Source organism: Ixodes scapularis, unplaced genomic scaffold (genome assembly GCF_016920785.2).
Source record: "Ixodes scapularis isolate PalLabHiFi unplaced genomic scaffold, ASM1692078v2 PGA_scaffold13__105_contigs__length_92229423, whole genome shotgun sequence".
Classification (NCBI taxonomy): Eukaryota; Metazoa; Arthropoda; class Arachnida; order Ixodida; family Ixodidae; genus Ixodes; species Ixodes scapularis.
In genome coordinates, this window is record NW_024609839.1 from 85,689,154 (window position 1) to 85,705,702 (window position 16,549).

Sequence of the window (16,549 nt, forward strand, 5' to 3'; positions counted from 1 at the left end):
AACAGTGGTGAAAATTGTGAGGAAAAGAAATCCCGGTTAAAAATGTTTTTTTTTTTTTTTTTCCAATTGTTCTTGACAATTGAAACCAATGGGGCAAAGCAATTGTGATTTCGAACTCCCTATTGAAAACTCCCAATTGGTACCAACTTTTGAAATTCAATTGAGCATTACCAACTGTAACCAATAAATCACTCGCTAAATCCCTCAAGCGCCTCGTCTCGCACTCGAGGAATTACGGGAACGGTGTTCCTTCAGTTCTATAGTGATCGGTAATAATTCGATGCTTGCACACTTTTCAGTGTAATCCGGATTCATCCTGAATACGCGCTTTTGATACTGTGCATCATACATTGTAGTAATTCAATTACTGTAATTTAATTACTTTCTTTGGTAATTTGTAATTGTAATTAATTACTTTTGGCTAAAAGTAATTGTAATTCAATTACTTTCTAGGGTCCGTAATTGCAAAATTTCCAGTAGAATTACAATTACTTTCGCAAGACTTTGCGGCGCCGACGGAACCTCTCTGAAAGCCTCGGCGCTCGTGCAAGCGGCCTAGCTCTCGGTAAACACTTGCATATACAGACAAAAACTCACACACACGCACAACATAAATAGCGTCGCATTGTTGTTTTGTTGCTTACACTGCGGGGTGAGAGATAATCCTCTTTGGAGCCTACCTCAACGGCGCCGTGCAGCGCCGTCTGCAGTGCGAGCAGAAGATATTAGCGTAAACTTTGCCAAAATATTAAACTAAAAAAAAAAAAAAAAAAGCTTCAGCTTTCAGCCGAGGTTGGGAAATTTAATTGTCTCTAAAGTTATTTTTCTTTCTTTTTGACAGTCTTTTAACGTCCCTCTTTCAGTACTGTCACATATGTGTATCTTTGTATTATGTTTAAATTTATTTCATGTAGGTTTTACTTCGGATATTATTTGCATGAGCACTTTGGAGACTGAACTCGTACCTGTGAATAAGGTCATCAATGATTCGGGGGCCCCGATTCGGTACTTGTATATTTCTGAGCTATTATGAGTTCAATTCAATGTAAATAATTTACGATACCACGATGTTTTTATGTGAATGTGGTCGTATTAGCGCGTGTGGATTTTACTTATATATTAACGCTTGTAAAATATTCCTATATGGCTAATTGTCACATTTTTATTTGCCTGGCTAACTAAAGTCTGTCAACCCAATTTCTATAGCGATCTGGCATCTTGAGCATATCAACTAATTTATTATTATTTATTAAAAATATAACAACGTAGCACTTCATTTCCCCACACTGTCAAGTTCCATCATGAATTTAATAAAATTCATAAAAAGAAAGTACAATACGTGAACATTGGAGTAAGGTACGAACAAATATGTTGCATTCTATACAACTCGTTTAAAGTTATATGCCCCGAGTTGGGTCGCCCTCAGAAATAAGTAATTGTAAAGTAATTTAATTACCTTTTAAAGGTAATTTGTAATTGTAATTAATTACTTTCCACATAGCAGTAATTGTATTGTAGTTAAACTACTTTTGAAGCAAAGTAATTGTAATTAAATTACATTTTGGAAGTAATTTACCCATGTATGCTGTGCATGCAGTCGAACCTTCAACCTGGCTGAGCTGCAGAAATCTATCATATTCTCGTGATTGTTGTTTTTAGCAGGAACTACTATCCGCGCGGGCGGAAAGTGTATTTTTGAGCCGGGTGGCGAAACTGCCTCGTCGTTTGGCGGAAAATCTGGATATGGGTCCCGGTCTGATCCAGATTTAACGCCAGCAACGAGCCCCTCCCGCCACCCTGCTCCAAAATCCACTTTCCGCCTGCGCGGATTCGCCCGCGGATCCGCAAGTGTAGACGCGGCATACGGCGGTAATTTATCCCCTCCCCCCTTCGCCTCCCGGAGCCATCCCTGAAATTTGTAACGCGTTCCCAGATTGGTAATCCTGGAATCCAGCTGGACCGCCTTATTTCCAGTTCCATAATCCAGCTGGAAGTGAACTGATTTTCGCCTGAATTAATTCTCACCCAATAAGCACGCTTTTTTTTTTTTTTGCATTTGTTTGTTACAATGATTGTCCCAAGGTAGTAGGTGGCATTTCTGCACGTGTTTTAGTCGTCGTCAGTCAGGGCGGTCGGAGCAGAGTCGAAGGCTAAATGACTCACAAGCGCATACACGCAGACGAAAAGCTCAACGTTACGACGCACTTTCGCGAAGAACTGGCTGACGTCGGCTCATGGAGAAATTTGATCTTTCTTAATTATCATGTCCTCCAACCTTCGCGTTCTATCCCCACCACTAGCAGCACATTCTCACGAAGTTTGAGTTCTTTCGGCGAGGCATAGTTCATCTACCCAGGCCGAAAAACACGCTTTGGGTCAGCCGGGTGAAGCGTTACAGAGGTTTGGCGGCAGCCTGCTGGACGACACGTTTTCTGCTTGTGCGTCGTGAATAAGTTTTCTTTAAAAACATTGTGTAAACGGTCGTAGTTGCCTTTTAAAACGCATCATTCTTTGCGCAGCGTTGCAGAAAGAAGGCACAACTCGTCGAACGCAAGTCTCGCGGCGTGATCAAAGGACATGCCATGGCACGCCGAATCGCTGCGTCTCTGCCTTCGCACACTGGGTACCGATATGGAATCGACGCCATGTGGATGTGTTAACCCTTCGCGAAAGTTTTGAAGGTGTGTCGCGCGCACACATCTTTGCCGCGTGCTGAAAGTTATGTTTGAGCTAGTTGGTTGATGAGCATCTTGGTTTTGAAACAGCGCGACAAGACAAGGACAAAGTAAAGACGAGACAGACGACAGCGCTGACTATCAACTGCGCAGCACTTCGGCGTGCCTGTCCTTTGTTCACGCCGCGAAAGTTGTGTTCAACGAGGTGTGACTTTCCTGCGGTTCTGCGCTTTCATAAAAATTTCCACGTGTTCTCAAAGGCAACTACAACCATATACACGAGGTTTTAAATAACTACTTCGGCGAATGACTGGGAACGAGGAGAAAACGTGTCTTCAGCATGCCGCCGCCCAGACTCTGCAACCTTCACCCGGCTGACTTTTTGGTGGCCTAATGGCCGTCCGGTAGCCTTATTCGCGTAGTGGGGAAGCGCGATAAACAGTGACTGAAATTGGCTTTTTTAAGGCGAAAGCCTTACTTGTCTTATTACGCGAAAAGCCGTCGGCGTTGTCCCCGAAAGATGGTCATAAAACTACGTCATCGAGCACGCGTCTCATGAATAAAACGCAAAGCACAGCTACGCAGATGCTTCGTCACGGTAGCCAGCGGGGCGCTCAAGGTCAAAGCGGACGCGCCTCAGAAATAAAAAGCAAAGAAAAGCACAGCAACGCAGATGCTTTGTCACGGAAGCCGTCGTGAGGCCTGCGCAGTTCGTTGCGTTTGCGTGATGTCACCGCCGGAGCGCCGTGTGCGAAAGGAAGGCGTTGCGCGCTGTTTGCAAGAATGCGCTGCCCGTGTAGGAACACTTTCGCTTTCCTACACGTAAGCACCACATGGGGTATTTTTTCACGCGCCTCGTCAGCGTCGTCGTGCGTCACTCGAGCTCACCCACAACAATGCGACGTGCAGACAGACGCCGAAATCTGGCCGGGACAGATACCGGCACGGTGCACCACGAGGTGACGCGGACGAGGCATGTGAAAAACGTCCCATGTGGTTGGGCCTTGGAGCTTGTTGGAATTCTCTTGCTGCTACCCGTCTCGAAGAATGACAAAACGCACTGGTTCAACAACACGTCATTTATTGACTGACATCGCCCGCTTCGCAATCCCAAAAAGCCTCCGCGCGTACTTCTGCGCCGGCCTTTTATCAGCTGCGGAGCGCCGCTGGCGTGGCCAATTGCGCTTCGCCACCTCGAGGTAGAAATCACGAGAGACGATTCAACATGCGGTCTTACTCGGTCGAAAGAGTGTGAACGGCGCTAAAGTCGATAGGACAAGACATCTTGGGTGGCTTTCCTTCTGGGTCCCTGAGGATCGAGCCTTCGCAGATGGGCTAGCACGGGTCCGACTGGGTCTTGCTCGATTTTGGGACCGGCGTCAGCACTTCCGGACGGTAGTGCGGAAGTGCTGACGCCCGTCTCAAAGTCCCGTGAGTGGGCTGCGTCGCTGCTGCTGCGTTTGTGGGGGATGCGCGAGCCACTAGAAATTTAAAAACAAATAAGGCCGCGTGGTGTGGCAGAATGAGGAGCCGCGCCCGAGCACGACGCATGTCCAACTGCAATACGGGAGCACGGTTATTTTCTCTACTACCCCCCCTCCCCCCCCCCCCCCCCAAAAAAAAAAAAAAAAAAATCCGAAGAGGGCATGAATTTAATGCACCGAGGGCATGGTTCTTCGCCCTTCGCCGTCTTCACTGCCGTCGCAGGTTGTATTGTGGCAGAGACGGTGTGGAATCTTCCGACAGGTGGTCCGGATCATTACCATTTGGAGCGTGCAATACATCTGCCTCTTCGGGTTTATTCAAAGCGAATGCCGTTTCTGCAAGTTTCGCGTCCCAGTCTTTGTGTAGCTCTGTGTGCTCTACAAGCATCATCTTCAGGTTACGGTTGACTCAGTGATATTCGCCTGAGGGTGGTACGGCGAAGTCCGTTTGTGTCGTATTCCTAGTGCTTCACACTCATCCAAGAACACCTTGCTTACGAAAAAAGAAGTGTTGTCCGTAATCAGCGTTGCGGCAAAGCCAAAGCGCGTGGACGTCTCAAGAAGACAGTTCCATATCTTCCAAGCTTGCGCAAGGGAAACATTTGGACCCATATCGAGAAGTGGTCCGTCACTTGCCGCGTGGACTACGGGGAAAAGGACCGTCAACGTCACAGGCAACACTCTCCCAGGGGTACTTGCTTTTGACCGAACGCATTAAACCTGTTGGTTTGCCACCTCGTGGTTTCGCCTTCTGACATACAGAGGTCGGCATTTTAGGTCGCCCTCACTCACCCTCACCCTCACAGCCACACTCACCTAAGCCCCTCACTCACCCTCACCTTCACAGCTACGCTCACCTTCAGCCCCTCACTCACCCTCATCCTCACAGCTGCACTCATCTTCAGCCCCTCAGTCACCCTCATCCTCACAGTCACACTCACCTTCAGCCCTTCACTCACCCTCACTGAGCCTCACGGCCCTCACGCCCCTCACTCACTCATCACCCTCACGGCGCTCACGCACTCATGGCCCTCACCGCCCTCATGGCCCTCACGCGCTCATACCCCTCACACCCCTCGCGCACTCATGGCCCTCACGCCACTCACCGTTCTCACGCCCCTCACTCACTCATGGCCCTCACGCACTCACCGCCCTCACGCACTCACCGCCCTCCCGGCCCTCACGCACTCATAGCGCTCACGCCCCTCACGCACTCACCGCCCTCACGGCCCCTCACGCCCCTCACGCACGCATGGCCCTCACGCCACACAGGCCCGCTTCAGATGGGGCAATTTCGCCCAGAAACTTGACGTCGCAACACCAGCAACACGGGCCGCCCGCTTTCACACGCAGCAACCAATTGCTGCAATTTACCGCCATCATCATAACATTTTATTTTTCTTCCACTATTTAGACACACAATTACGCGCTATAAACGTGTCTTTACGCATTTAAATCTCGTTGAGAATACTAATGCATCTTTCTGAAATAGTTTATATTCCAAAAGCGATAAATTTCAAACCAGAAGCAAGTCCTTCGTTGTCATCATCAGCGGAATGAGGTATCACGTGAAAATATCGCGTCCCTTATTGGATGCAGCCGCTTCAAACGTCCTTCGAATTGCTCCGAGTTGCCCGCTTGTTTCGAGGCGGACCCGATCTCAGCAATTTGTGTCGATCTAGGGCACGGTGATCTAGGGAAAGCTAGGGAACAACTCACCAGCAACACCGAAATTGCTGAGGAAGTTGCTCCGTATGAAGGGGGCCTCACGCACTCACCGCCCTCACGCCGCTCACCCATTCATAGCCCTCACGCCACTCACTCACTGCCCTCACGGCCCTCACACCCTTCACGCCCCTCACACACTCATGACCCTCACGCCCCTCACGCACTCACCGCCCTCACGCCCCTCATACCCATCACGCACTCATGGCCCTCACCGTCACACGCCCCTCACGCACTCACCGCCCTCACGGCCCTCACGCACTTCACGGTCTCTCACAGCCCTCCCAGCCCTCACGGCCCTCACTCACCCTCACACTCATGAATTTTCCTGATTCAGAAACTCACTCACCCTCACCTCACCTTTGAAGGTGAGGGTGAGTGAGGGCCCTCATGAGTGAGGTTTGCCGAGGTATGCTGACATACCGCGTACAACTATACGTGCGTACCTCATTACATCCTGCCTCATGCCTGGCACCGTTGCAATTTGGGATCACTTTTCGTAAGTTTCGCTCTCACTGCTCTGGCCCGCTAGGGCGGAATAATGCATATATATTAATAAAGAACTTACGCAGCTTGTGAGGTATTAGAGTCTGGAACGGCGAGCCGCAGGACTCCTCGTCCACCTGGGAAATGTGCCGTAGCAGGACGCCGTCGCTGCTCGGCAAGTATGAGTAAAGTCCCCCGGACCCCCGTTATCGGTTGTATTTTCTGCTCTCAGCCGTTCTGTCACATCCTGGCAGGCACGTAGCCAGGGCTTTGTTTCGGGGGGGGGGGGGGGGGGGGGGGGGGAGGGGAGGGGAGGGGAGGGGGAGGGGGGAGGGGGGGAGGAGGAGGAGGAGGAGGAGAGAGATGGGGAGGAGGAGGAGCCCCCCCCCCCCCTTGACTACGTGCCTGCTTCCTGGCAAAGTCCATCGGACTGCTGGGCTGCCCTAGGCTCCTCCCTGCTCATCAGGGTTCCCCACCGTGAATCCGGCGTGATGGGCGTCGCATTGGCCAGTACTACCATGTAGGGAAACGCCTGCATATTCTGCCCGAGAAGTGGAGCACGCGACAACGCTGCTGCCACGTGATTTGTCACACCCGCGGAGGGTCGCACCGCTCGTGTACTCAATAGTGTACCTGTAGCTCTGCAATGTAAGAGCCCATCGAGCGAGACGTCCGGCAGGGTTTTGAAGCCCTCTGAGCCACGAGGGAGTGGCTCAAGGGGACCGCTCAGGCGTCAGGCGTTGCCCACCTCGGCAACGCCTGACCCGAGAGCGGCGGGCCGAGCGCGCTCCTTCCTGGCGTGTGGGCCGGAGCGCCAGGAAGAGGGCTTCTCTGTGGTGTGGCGTTTCTTGGAACTATGCGCGTCCTCCTAGCCAATGGCTATCTAGGGAGCGGTTTCGCCGGGACTTTCTTTCGCGTTTCTCGCGGTTACAGCGGTTACAGACTCCATGGGACAGTTAATTCGTTCGCATTAAAAAAGCACGTCATTGTTAGTAAAAATTGCAACCCATTTTAAATACGCATGTACGTGATTGTAGCTATGAAACCATAACAGTGGGCTCATCTGGACGAAAACTGAGGAGTCACTACTTCGATATTAAAGTTTTATATTCGAAAGCGCTGAAAAATAACAAAAAATGAACGAATGATAAATTAATAAATGCAACTTGATTATGCAGCTACATTTAAAAAAATACAGTTGGTTCCAGAATAAACGACTGAACAAAAACAAATATAAACGAAAACTTGAGTGCGCACGCAGTCACTTCTGTTTGAACTACGCCAGTTCCTGAAGGGCTCCCTGCACCTTCAGATGTATCAATGCAGCCTTCCTCAAAGACTGCCTCGACCCCCTCCTCCGGATTTATATCTACCAGTTGTCTGAATAAAATGTAAAGAATTGTTAGATAGGCTGTAATTAGAAGAAATCAACTGAGGAAAGGTTAGAAGTGCTTTGTACTCACTTTAACGTTTAAGTCTTTAGTTAGTACTACTATCTGCATAAACTCTCTATCATGTCTACCGCATCTTCATATTTTTAAATGTATTAGAATCCCCTGGAAAGTTTTCTACATTCTTAACAGTGAAACTTTCACGACTTGAACTACCGTAACTTGCAAACACTCTAAGGTAGACCACGCCAGCTAAACCAGCCTGAAGTAGTGCCTAAACCACGGCCTATGAGTAAAGTTGCACTTGTGAAGTTGCACTCAGCTAAACTTGCACTCGCACATACCTAAACCAAGCAATACAGTGTTTTTTTTTTGTGTGTGTGTATTTAGCTTTACAGATTTGTTAAAAAAAAGACGTGAAAGCTACACTTACGCGCTATCTGCAGGTGAGTTGTCCTTACTATGTCCAGGGGGACATAGTAAGAGGATATAATGCAGGGGCCGTATTTTACGGCGTTCTTAAAAATTGTAGAGCCCTTCCACTTCACGTGAAGATGGAGGACCATCGAAGCTGTTATTTTTACGACGTCTAGGACGATGCCTGGAGGACGACGTCTTAGATGACCTCAAGGACGACCTCGAGGACGACGTTTGCGATGACCTCAAGGACGACTTCTATGACGTCGGGACGAGTGCTTCCTCGACCCCTCGTGGTCGGCGTAAATACGCGCGTATTCGGCGATCCGAACGAAACAGATTTCGGCTCTTCGGCGTATTTCGGCGTTGCGTGTCCTTAAGGCTGCGGTCCCACGGCAGCCATCTTGAACAAGGCGTTAGTTCAACCAATAGATGGCGACACGCACCCGTGGGGTGGCCGAAACATTAGTTCACAGTGGGATGGCTCGAGCACCATCACGTTCCCCTCGTGGCCTTGCTCGCGCCGCTGCCAGCTGTGCTCAGCTAGCTCAAGTAGCGTGGCCCAGCAAACAGATGTATGCGAGAATGTCAGGCTGGGTATAAATTGTTGTCTGATATAGGGAGATGCGGTCGGCGGTTGTAACGTGCTTTCGCAATAAATCTTACCAAGAAGGAATCAAATGTTGATTGGCGTGTCAGTATTCTATCAATGAAAATTTCCTCTGCAGGAATGCACGCTCAATAGACTCAACCAGTGGAAGCGGACGTCGAGTAAACTGCTTCGCGATTTACGGTACTTACATCACCATTTTAATGACAACTAAAATAACGTCACGAAATATTGTGTTTCACGGGGTCCGGAAGATGTTGTAAAGGTTGTTACATTATAGTTCCCGGAAAACAAACGCCGTTGCAATATTTTCGGAAGTACCGACACACATTATGTTGTAAGTACAGCTTAGGGAAACCATAAGAAGAAATAGGAAGACGTTTATTTGCAATGAAGACGCTATGAATGAACGGCGTTTAGCGACGGCAAGTTATGAGCGTTCGGAAATTTATAAGTTGACGTGATTGCTAACCATGGACATGCGGACAATGAAGACCAGTTTTGTCGGGAGATGGTGTTGTGGTGATGACCGGATATCGGGCGACTCATGGCAGACGAACAAGCAAGTTTCTTCTCAGCGATTGGTAAGTGTCCAGTTTCAAGCACAACACGTGGCTACCGACGTTGTCGACGTTTCGAACACTTACCGCTTTCGACAAAAGTCCTGGCACCTGGGCTAACTTTGTGAAAAGACTCGAACAGTAACTGAAAACGATCCACTATTCAGTCGGTGGGTGGCGAAACGTATCCACATCTGCGGAGTCATGTACGATGCGTACTATAAGTGGCTGGAAGTTTACACGATGTCTGCCACGACGTCCAAACACGGCATTGATGTTCTACGGTCTCTTTTACCTACTTTTGCCCTACCGAAAATACTTTTCTCTGATAACGCGCCAAATCTTGCTTCAAATAAAATAAACGAGTTTTTGAAGAAAAAAAAAAAACGGCATCAGGCATCACATTAGTGCACCATACCATCCTGCAACTAACGGGCAAGCAGAACAGATGGTGTGCGAAACGAAAAAAAAATCCCTTTTGAAGCTTACGGAAGAAGCAGTTCAGTGAAGAATCGCCAGGTTCTTGTTCCGGCAGCACGCGTCGGTCTCATCTTACACGCAAAAGAACCCGCGGAAGCAATATTCGGCGGAAGAATAGCCACACCCCTCGATCTCATGATACTATCGCTTACGAACAAAGATCGAGAGATACCCACATCGGGAGTAATGGCAGTTTATTCGGTCGGACAACTCGTCTACGTGAGGAATTTCAGCGGAAGTCTGGCCTTCCATGTAAAACTTGAGTAGAAAAGGCTCTATGTTGGTTGACCAGGAGGTGTCATCTCTCTGAATAGGTTGGATATCAATGTCTTTAAGTGTAAATATAACTAAATCACAAACCTTTCTTTGTGTATTGTGTAACTGCCCTTGTATTTGATAGTAGATGCTACGGTGGTGATCTGGACCTTTCACACCAGACTCCTTTTTCTTATTTTTCGCCTCATACTCCTTTGCGGTTTAATTATGCTTCAAGAACCTTTTGGAACGGGGACACTTTACGTCAACGAGGCCATTCGTTCCAAGTAGTCAATCAGGGAATGCTGCTAGAAATCCGTCCCTCATATTAACGAATAAGCCGCGCTTCTGCACAGTGCAGTTTTCCTGTTCCACGTACAGTTGTAAAGCAAAATCCTCATTGATTCTACTATATACTGTTGCGGGTGAAGAAAGTCTTTGGGTACACGATACTTGAAACAAGTCTGGCACTGTACGTTGTGGTTCAACACCCATTAATGTCGTCGTCCTTATAGAGCCTCATCATTTAATCATTACCTCGTCACCTCATATTGCTCTTCATCAACAGTAAGTACAATAGGCTACCGCCACATTACAATCCAAGAATTGAAAAATTAAGTCGTTCAGTCCTTCAACCAGTTTATAATTTATATAATGTTATTACGTTACATTACCTCGAGACGATCGACGTCCATTGTCGATCTTCAAATACTTATACCTGTATATAAATTAGACGCACAAGGGGGGGTTGGTTGCCGAGTGCATGGTCTAGCGCACACCAGCTCGGAGCACTGGGAGCGAAAGCTCGCGCTGCAGAACCCAGCCCGCCCCTGCCCGTTTCGATCTGGAAGAGCATCGTACCGGCGTGCGGTCGTGCATCACTACTGCGTGGCGCACGTTGAAGACCCCAGGTTTTCGGTTGTACCGCACTGGCTAAATTGCTCATCTACAGCTGAAACACGAGACGCCCACTAAGGCAGACTAACTTCCGGCTGAATAAACATACACACAACAATTTGCAATTAGACGCATAATAACAAAGAACACAGTGTGCCGCCTCTTTTCTTTGGATGCCTTTTTTTCTAAACCAGCGCAAGCTCGTGCGTTCTCTCTTTTGAGACGGTTAGAACGGTCGCGTATAAAACCCGCGTTTCTCCTACCCGCCCGCTTACTCCTCTCATTATGTGTATTTGGTTATAACTAAATAAGCTATAATAATGGTGTATTATTCATATTTACTTTCAGTTTCAGTCAGGGAAAAGGAGTTTCGCGGCAACTAGAGCCAATAAATGAGCTGCGCTTAGAGTATCGGCACTCTCTTCCCCGACAGTGTTGTGAACGCCGCCATTTTGGTGCTTGTGCAGAGTAGAGCCACTAAATAAGCTGCGCTTAGCGTATCGGCACTCCGTTCCCCGACATTGTTGTGGGCGCCGCCATTTTGGCTCGTATGCAGAACAGACGCAACGGCCGATCGTCATGATTCAAAAGTGCGACTTCCTCGGCATTAGATTCGGTGTTAGGAAGGTCATGTAATATTGCTTTGCTCTGTCGCGAACTGTTTAAACATTTGTGGAGGGCGGAAAAGCATTTCCTGTGATTTCAGATAAAGCTTCAGATAACTGGCAACCATGATTTTAAGCCACAATATGGCCAAGTGTCGTTACTCTGAAGCGTAGCTTATTTAGTGACACTAGTGCAGAGCAGGCGCAACTGCCGATCGTCATGATTCAAAAGTGCGACATCGTCAGCATTGGATTCGGTGTTAGGAAGCTCATGTAATGTTGCTTTGCTTTGTCGCAAACTGTTTAAAGTGGGGGACGGAAAAGCGTTTCTTGTGATTTCAGATAAAGCTTCAAATAACTGGCAACCATAATTTTAAGCCATACTAAGACCAAGCGTGGCTACTCTGAAGCGTAACTTGTGTAATAACACTATTCATGCTCTTGTTCAAGAGGCTTGTAATACCTAGGGTGCCTCAATGTCCTTCTGTTTAGGGTGATGAGGGTGATGCCACTCTCTGTAGTACCCGATGCCGACAGCACGCGCTCACGGGGAAAGTACAAAGAAATCGACGAAAACAAAATGTCGCCATAGCACAATCAGCGCCACGAGCGCGTGCAGGGACATTCTCTTTCACGCGCTTCTGAACAAAAAATAAAAATAAAAGAGGGGGACAAAATGGCCAGATGTCGTGCTCCACCTTGAGCAAAGGGCACATGAAGTGCTCCACCCAGTAATACCTGGAGGGGCCATATCGTAAGCCCCGTGGATTCCACAAGCCACTACCTTTTGACACCTGCCTCTTCTTCATTGTTCCCGCTTGTGCCAGTAAATTAGCTACGGTTCAGAGTAACGACACTTGGCCATATTGTGGCTTAAAATCATGGTTGCCAGTTATATGAAGCTTTATCTAAAATCACAGGAAACGCTTTTCCCTCCCTCACAAATGTTTAAACAACCCGCGACAGAGCATTGCAATATTGCATCAGCTTCCTAGCACCGCATCTAATGCTGAGGAAGTCGTACTTTTAGATCACGATGATCGGCAGTTGCGTTTGCTCTGAGCAAGACCCAAAATGGCGGCGCCCAAAACAATTTTGGGGAACGGAGTGCCGATACTTTAAAGCTCATTTAGTGACTCTAGGGATAAAGTGAACTCGGGTGTATTCTTTTCCTCTTCGTCTTCATTGTTTATTAATTTCAATCATATCGAATAATGAACACATTATATCACGCTACGCTTGTGTAAATATTGGTCTTAGATTTATTAGCCTGACCCAGTACTTAAACCATTCAGTTATCGATAGTAAATCTTCCAATATATTTTTTAAATGTGAGGGTAAAAAGACACGGAGATTGATGATGATACAGACGCCAACGCCGCCCTCGGAAATTTTTTGAACATTAGAAATCAGCAGTTTGTCTGCCATCCGCCAGGTAGCGCAACAAAACACCCAAACAGTTTTTAATTGTTTTTAAAATTAGCTAAGCTCTACACCTATTAAGAAACCAAAGCAATATCATTATGAAAATTTAATACATCGCAATGTATATCTATTCCAAACTATAAATGTTATTAAATGCCAATAAATCTCTTTGATGTCCAAAACAGATATGCGTCAAAAACAGGTAAGTTTGAAGGGCTCCTGGAGCGTTATGACTTTGAAAATGAAAAAAAGCCATCGTCCACCTCTTGGGCAACCATTGTAGCTCTAAATGTTATAAAAGATTTTATCATAGTTTAATTATTTCTTCAGCGGCATTTGAACTACCATGACACGAAGCACAGAAAAGTGCTACGTTTGATATAAAATATCTAAACAAAAAAAATTCACACAACATTAAATTTTTTTCTGCATATTACCAATTATAAGCACTACATCTGTAGCTAATTTCATTGCCCTAGCTCTTGTCATTAAAAACATATTTGTGCGGAAAAATGTCAATTTTAGGGCAATATTTGGAGGGATGAAAAAAAGAAAGTAGTGCAAATATCAAAAAAGTGGATCGTTAGATTCTGCTCCGACATCATCTTAACAAAACTGCTATATTGGAACCGCGCTATCTTTAATGGATCGTTCATAAAACATGAACTAGCGGAGCAAGTGAGGGTCCGTGCCATCATATTTGCAACGCTACAAATGCGCATGAACAGTAAAAACCAACACGTACATAATATCAAATGAAAGAGGATTGCATTGCCTTTCAGATGACATCAATCCCACAAAACAGTCTTTAAAAGGAGATGAGTAATGGCCTGCCGAAAAGTACCTAAACTGCCACATTCAGTGGGACCGTGGCCTTAAGCGTACGGCGCGATGCCGACCAATCATCTCCCGAGTTGACAGCCGGAAGTTGCTTGAGGATCGGCTTGCCTAGCTATGTGGCCGGCTGGCTGGCTTGACTCAGGCGCCGAAATGCGAGCTCGCTTGGCGCGTTCGACGGTTTCTTGGCAAACTCTCGCGACTCCAGCAAAACGGACGCCACCAAGCGGGAAAACCGGGAACCAGCCGGTCCAGGTCGCTCCGCGCCCCTCCGCGTCTCTGGTGGCTTTCGCGGACACGTGTTGTCGGCGCGATGGCGAACAGTGTAATTTCACGAAGGTCCGAAAATTTCTTAAGTTTGCCTGAATGTTCATTAGTGTGGTGAAGCCTCAGTAGATTTTTCCCACCCATCACGTATTTGAAAGCCCGCTTACTCCACAACACTCGATCGCGTGCTTTCGATTTCTTGGATGGGGAGGAACCGCGGAAAAACGTTTCGATCTCTTGTCTGTCTCGAATCACTATCAAAGTGACGACTACTTGGTAACTGATAAGGAGTTTCTTTATAAGGATGTAGAACAGTGGGAGGACGACAGACGAGGCATTTCACTGGAGGAACACCAATGTTGCAGTCAAGTGAATGGGAAGGTACGATAATTGGAGCCACCCACGCCGGTCGGTGCGTTGGATATTCATCTTGGCTGCTTTTCGCCGAAAAAGCCTCTGGACCACTCTGAAGGAGTTGGGCTGATTTCGCAATTACTTGATTCAGGAAAACCTGCTCGCTGCAAATGATGAATGAGGGAAATTATCTGTTTTCAAAAGGTGGGAGACGCATCTCGTAGCGTTAGAAGCTGTCACGGCATTATGATCTATCGCGCCTCCAATATTTATATTATACCCCCGTCGAATTAAGCCAGCAGCAATATACGTCTACATTGCTCAGGTTAACCGGCCACAAAAATACTCATTTTATCCGTTCAGGATTTGAAGTCAAGTTCAATGCAGAGAGGCTCTGCGTGAATCTCCAATGAAGGCTCTCTTCAGTTTGTCCGGATTCGTCTCCGTGCTACCGGCTAGAACCATTTGGCTAAGTTTAACTTAGTATCTCTCTGTCTGTCAAATATACTTTTATTGAGCAGTTCACCTGATAGTCGGTTAACTAAGCTCATATTTCAAACCGAAGAATATACTAATATCGCTTTAGTGGGATCATAGTACGTAATATAATACATAACCCGCTCGTCAAAATGACTTCTCGATTGCTACTAAAACCTGAATTGAAATGCGAGTATCAGCTGCTTAGTGGGGTGCCGACGGGTTAACATGCTCCTTGGCTCAAGAAGCGCTTGCTTAATTTCCATAATTTTCCTGCAGCCTGTGTTGTTGACCGAGCAGACGCCTAGAGCTGTTTCTTAAACGCGGATACGCACAAAAGCTCAATTTTGCGGTCACATAAGTGTCCTCGGTCACATAAGCGCGGTCACATAAGTGCCTCGACCATGCAGTCGCATGGTCGAGGCCTGAGAGTTGGCTGAAAATTACTGTCGGTGAAAGAATTCTGCGGTCATTGCAGCTTTCCTTAGATGATCAAAACTGATTAGTATATTATCGTCTCTCCAGAGCCCATAGTTTCGGTTTTGAACGAAATCTCCGCAACGAAAGTCTGACATGAAAAGAACAAAAAACACCGGGAAAATAAAACTATGCTCTGCAAGTTTACGTGCACCGGCTACACTTAACCGTCTCAGTTCAAATACCTGTAAAATTAGGCATTAAACAAAAGAAAATTTGTTAAATTGAACGCGCCACCTGTTCAGGCGGCCCGGCCGAGCCGACGCGACCTGGACTCAGCCGCCATGTTTGCTTGGTGGTGGCGCCCCCTATAGGTCGCTGGAGTCGCGAATATCTCCTCGAAACGACCGATGAACGACTGAGACAGAAAATACCATCTATGTCGCGGGCGATGTAAAAAAAAATCATAAAAGGAAGGGTTTTGAGCAGAGATCTCGGCCGTCCTCCTGCCGGGACTCGTTGGCAACTTGCGATTGCAAGGAACATTTATAAAACAGGCGTTAGCAAATAAGGCTTTTGCGGTTGAGTTATTTTTGTTTCGCCTCCTTTCATGAAAAACGCGAATCGGGCTACACTGCACCAAACGCCGAGGAAACGTTGACGAAAAGCGCCGCGTGTGGTTTGGCCGACCATCCCCTCTTCCATTCTGTGAAAAAATCGCCCACCAAATGCTGTGTTTACGCCCGCTGAAACGCGCGTAAATTCGTCGAGATTACGTCCTATGTGGGTCGGCTGTAAAAACGCTCAGTTCCGGCGCGTTTCTATAGGTTGCGGTCCTGCTCCCCAGTGGCTGAGGCGCGCAACACCCGTGCGCTCCATCCTACGAGGGAGGCGAGGGGCATGGCTTCGCACCGCAACCACCGGGGAGCAGGACCTCGGGCGCAGAGATTCGCTCCGTTAAGAAACCGAAAACGTAAAATGCTGACCCTGTTATGTTTCTAAATAGAGTGGATTTAGTGGTTTTCGAAGACGCTCAGCGAGCTTCTAATTGGAACCATAAGCCTATTTTACGAAATAAAAATTTAATTAACAAATTACACTTAATTAGCCGACTGATCGTTACAATTATTCCTCTATACTATGTCCCCCTAGCCGCATAACTCCTCTGCACAAACCGGATAAGTGTA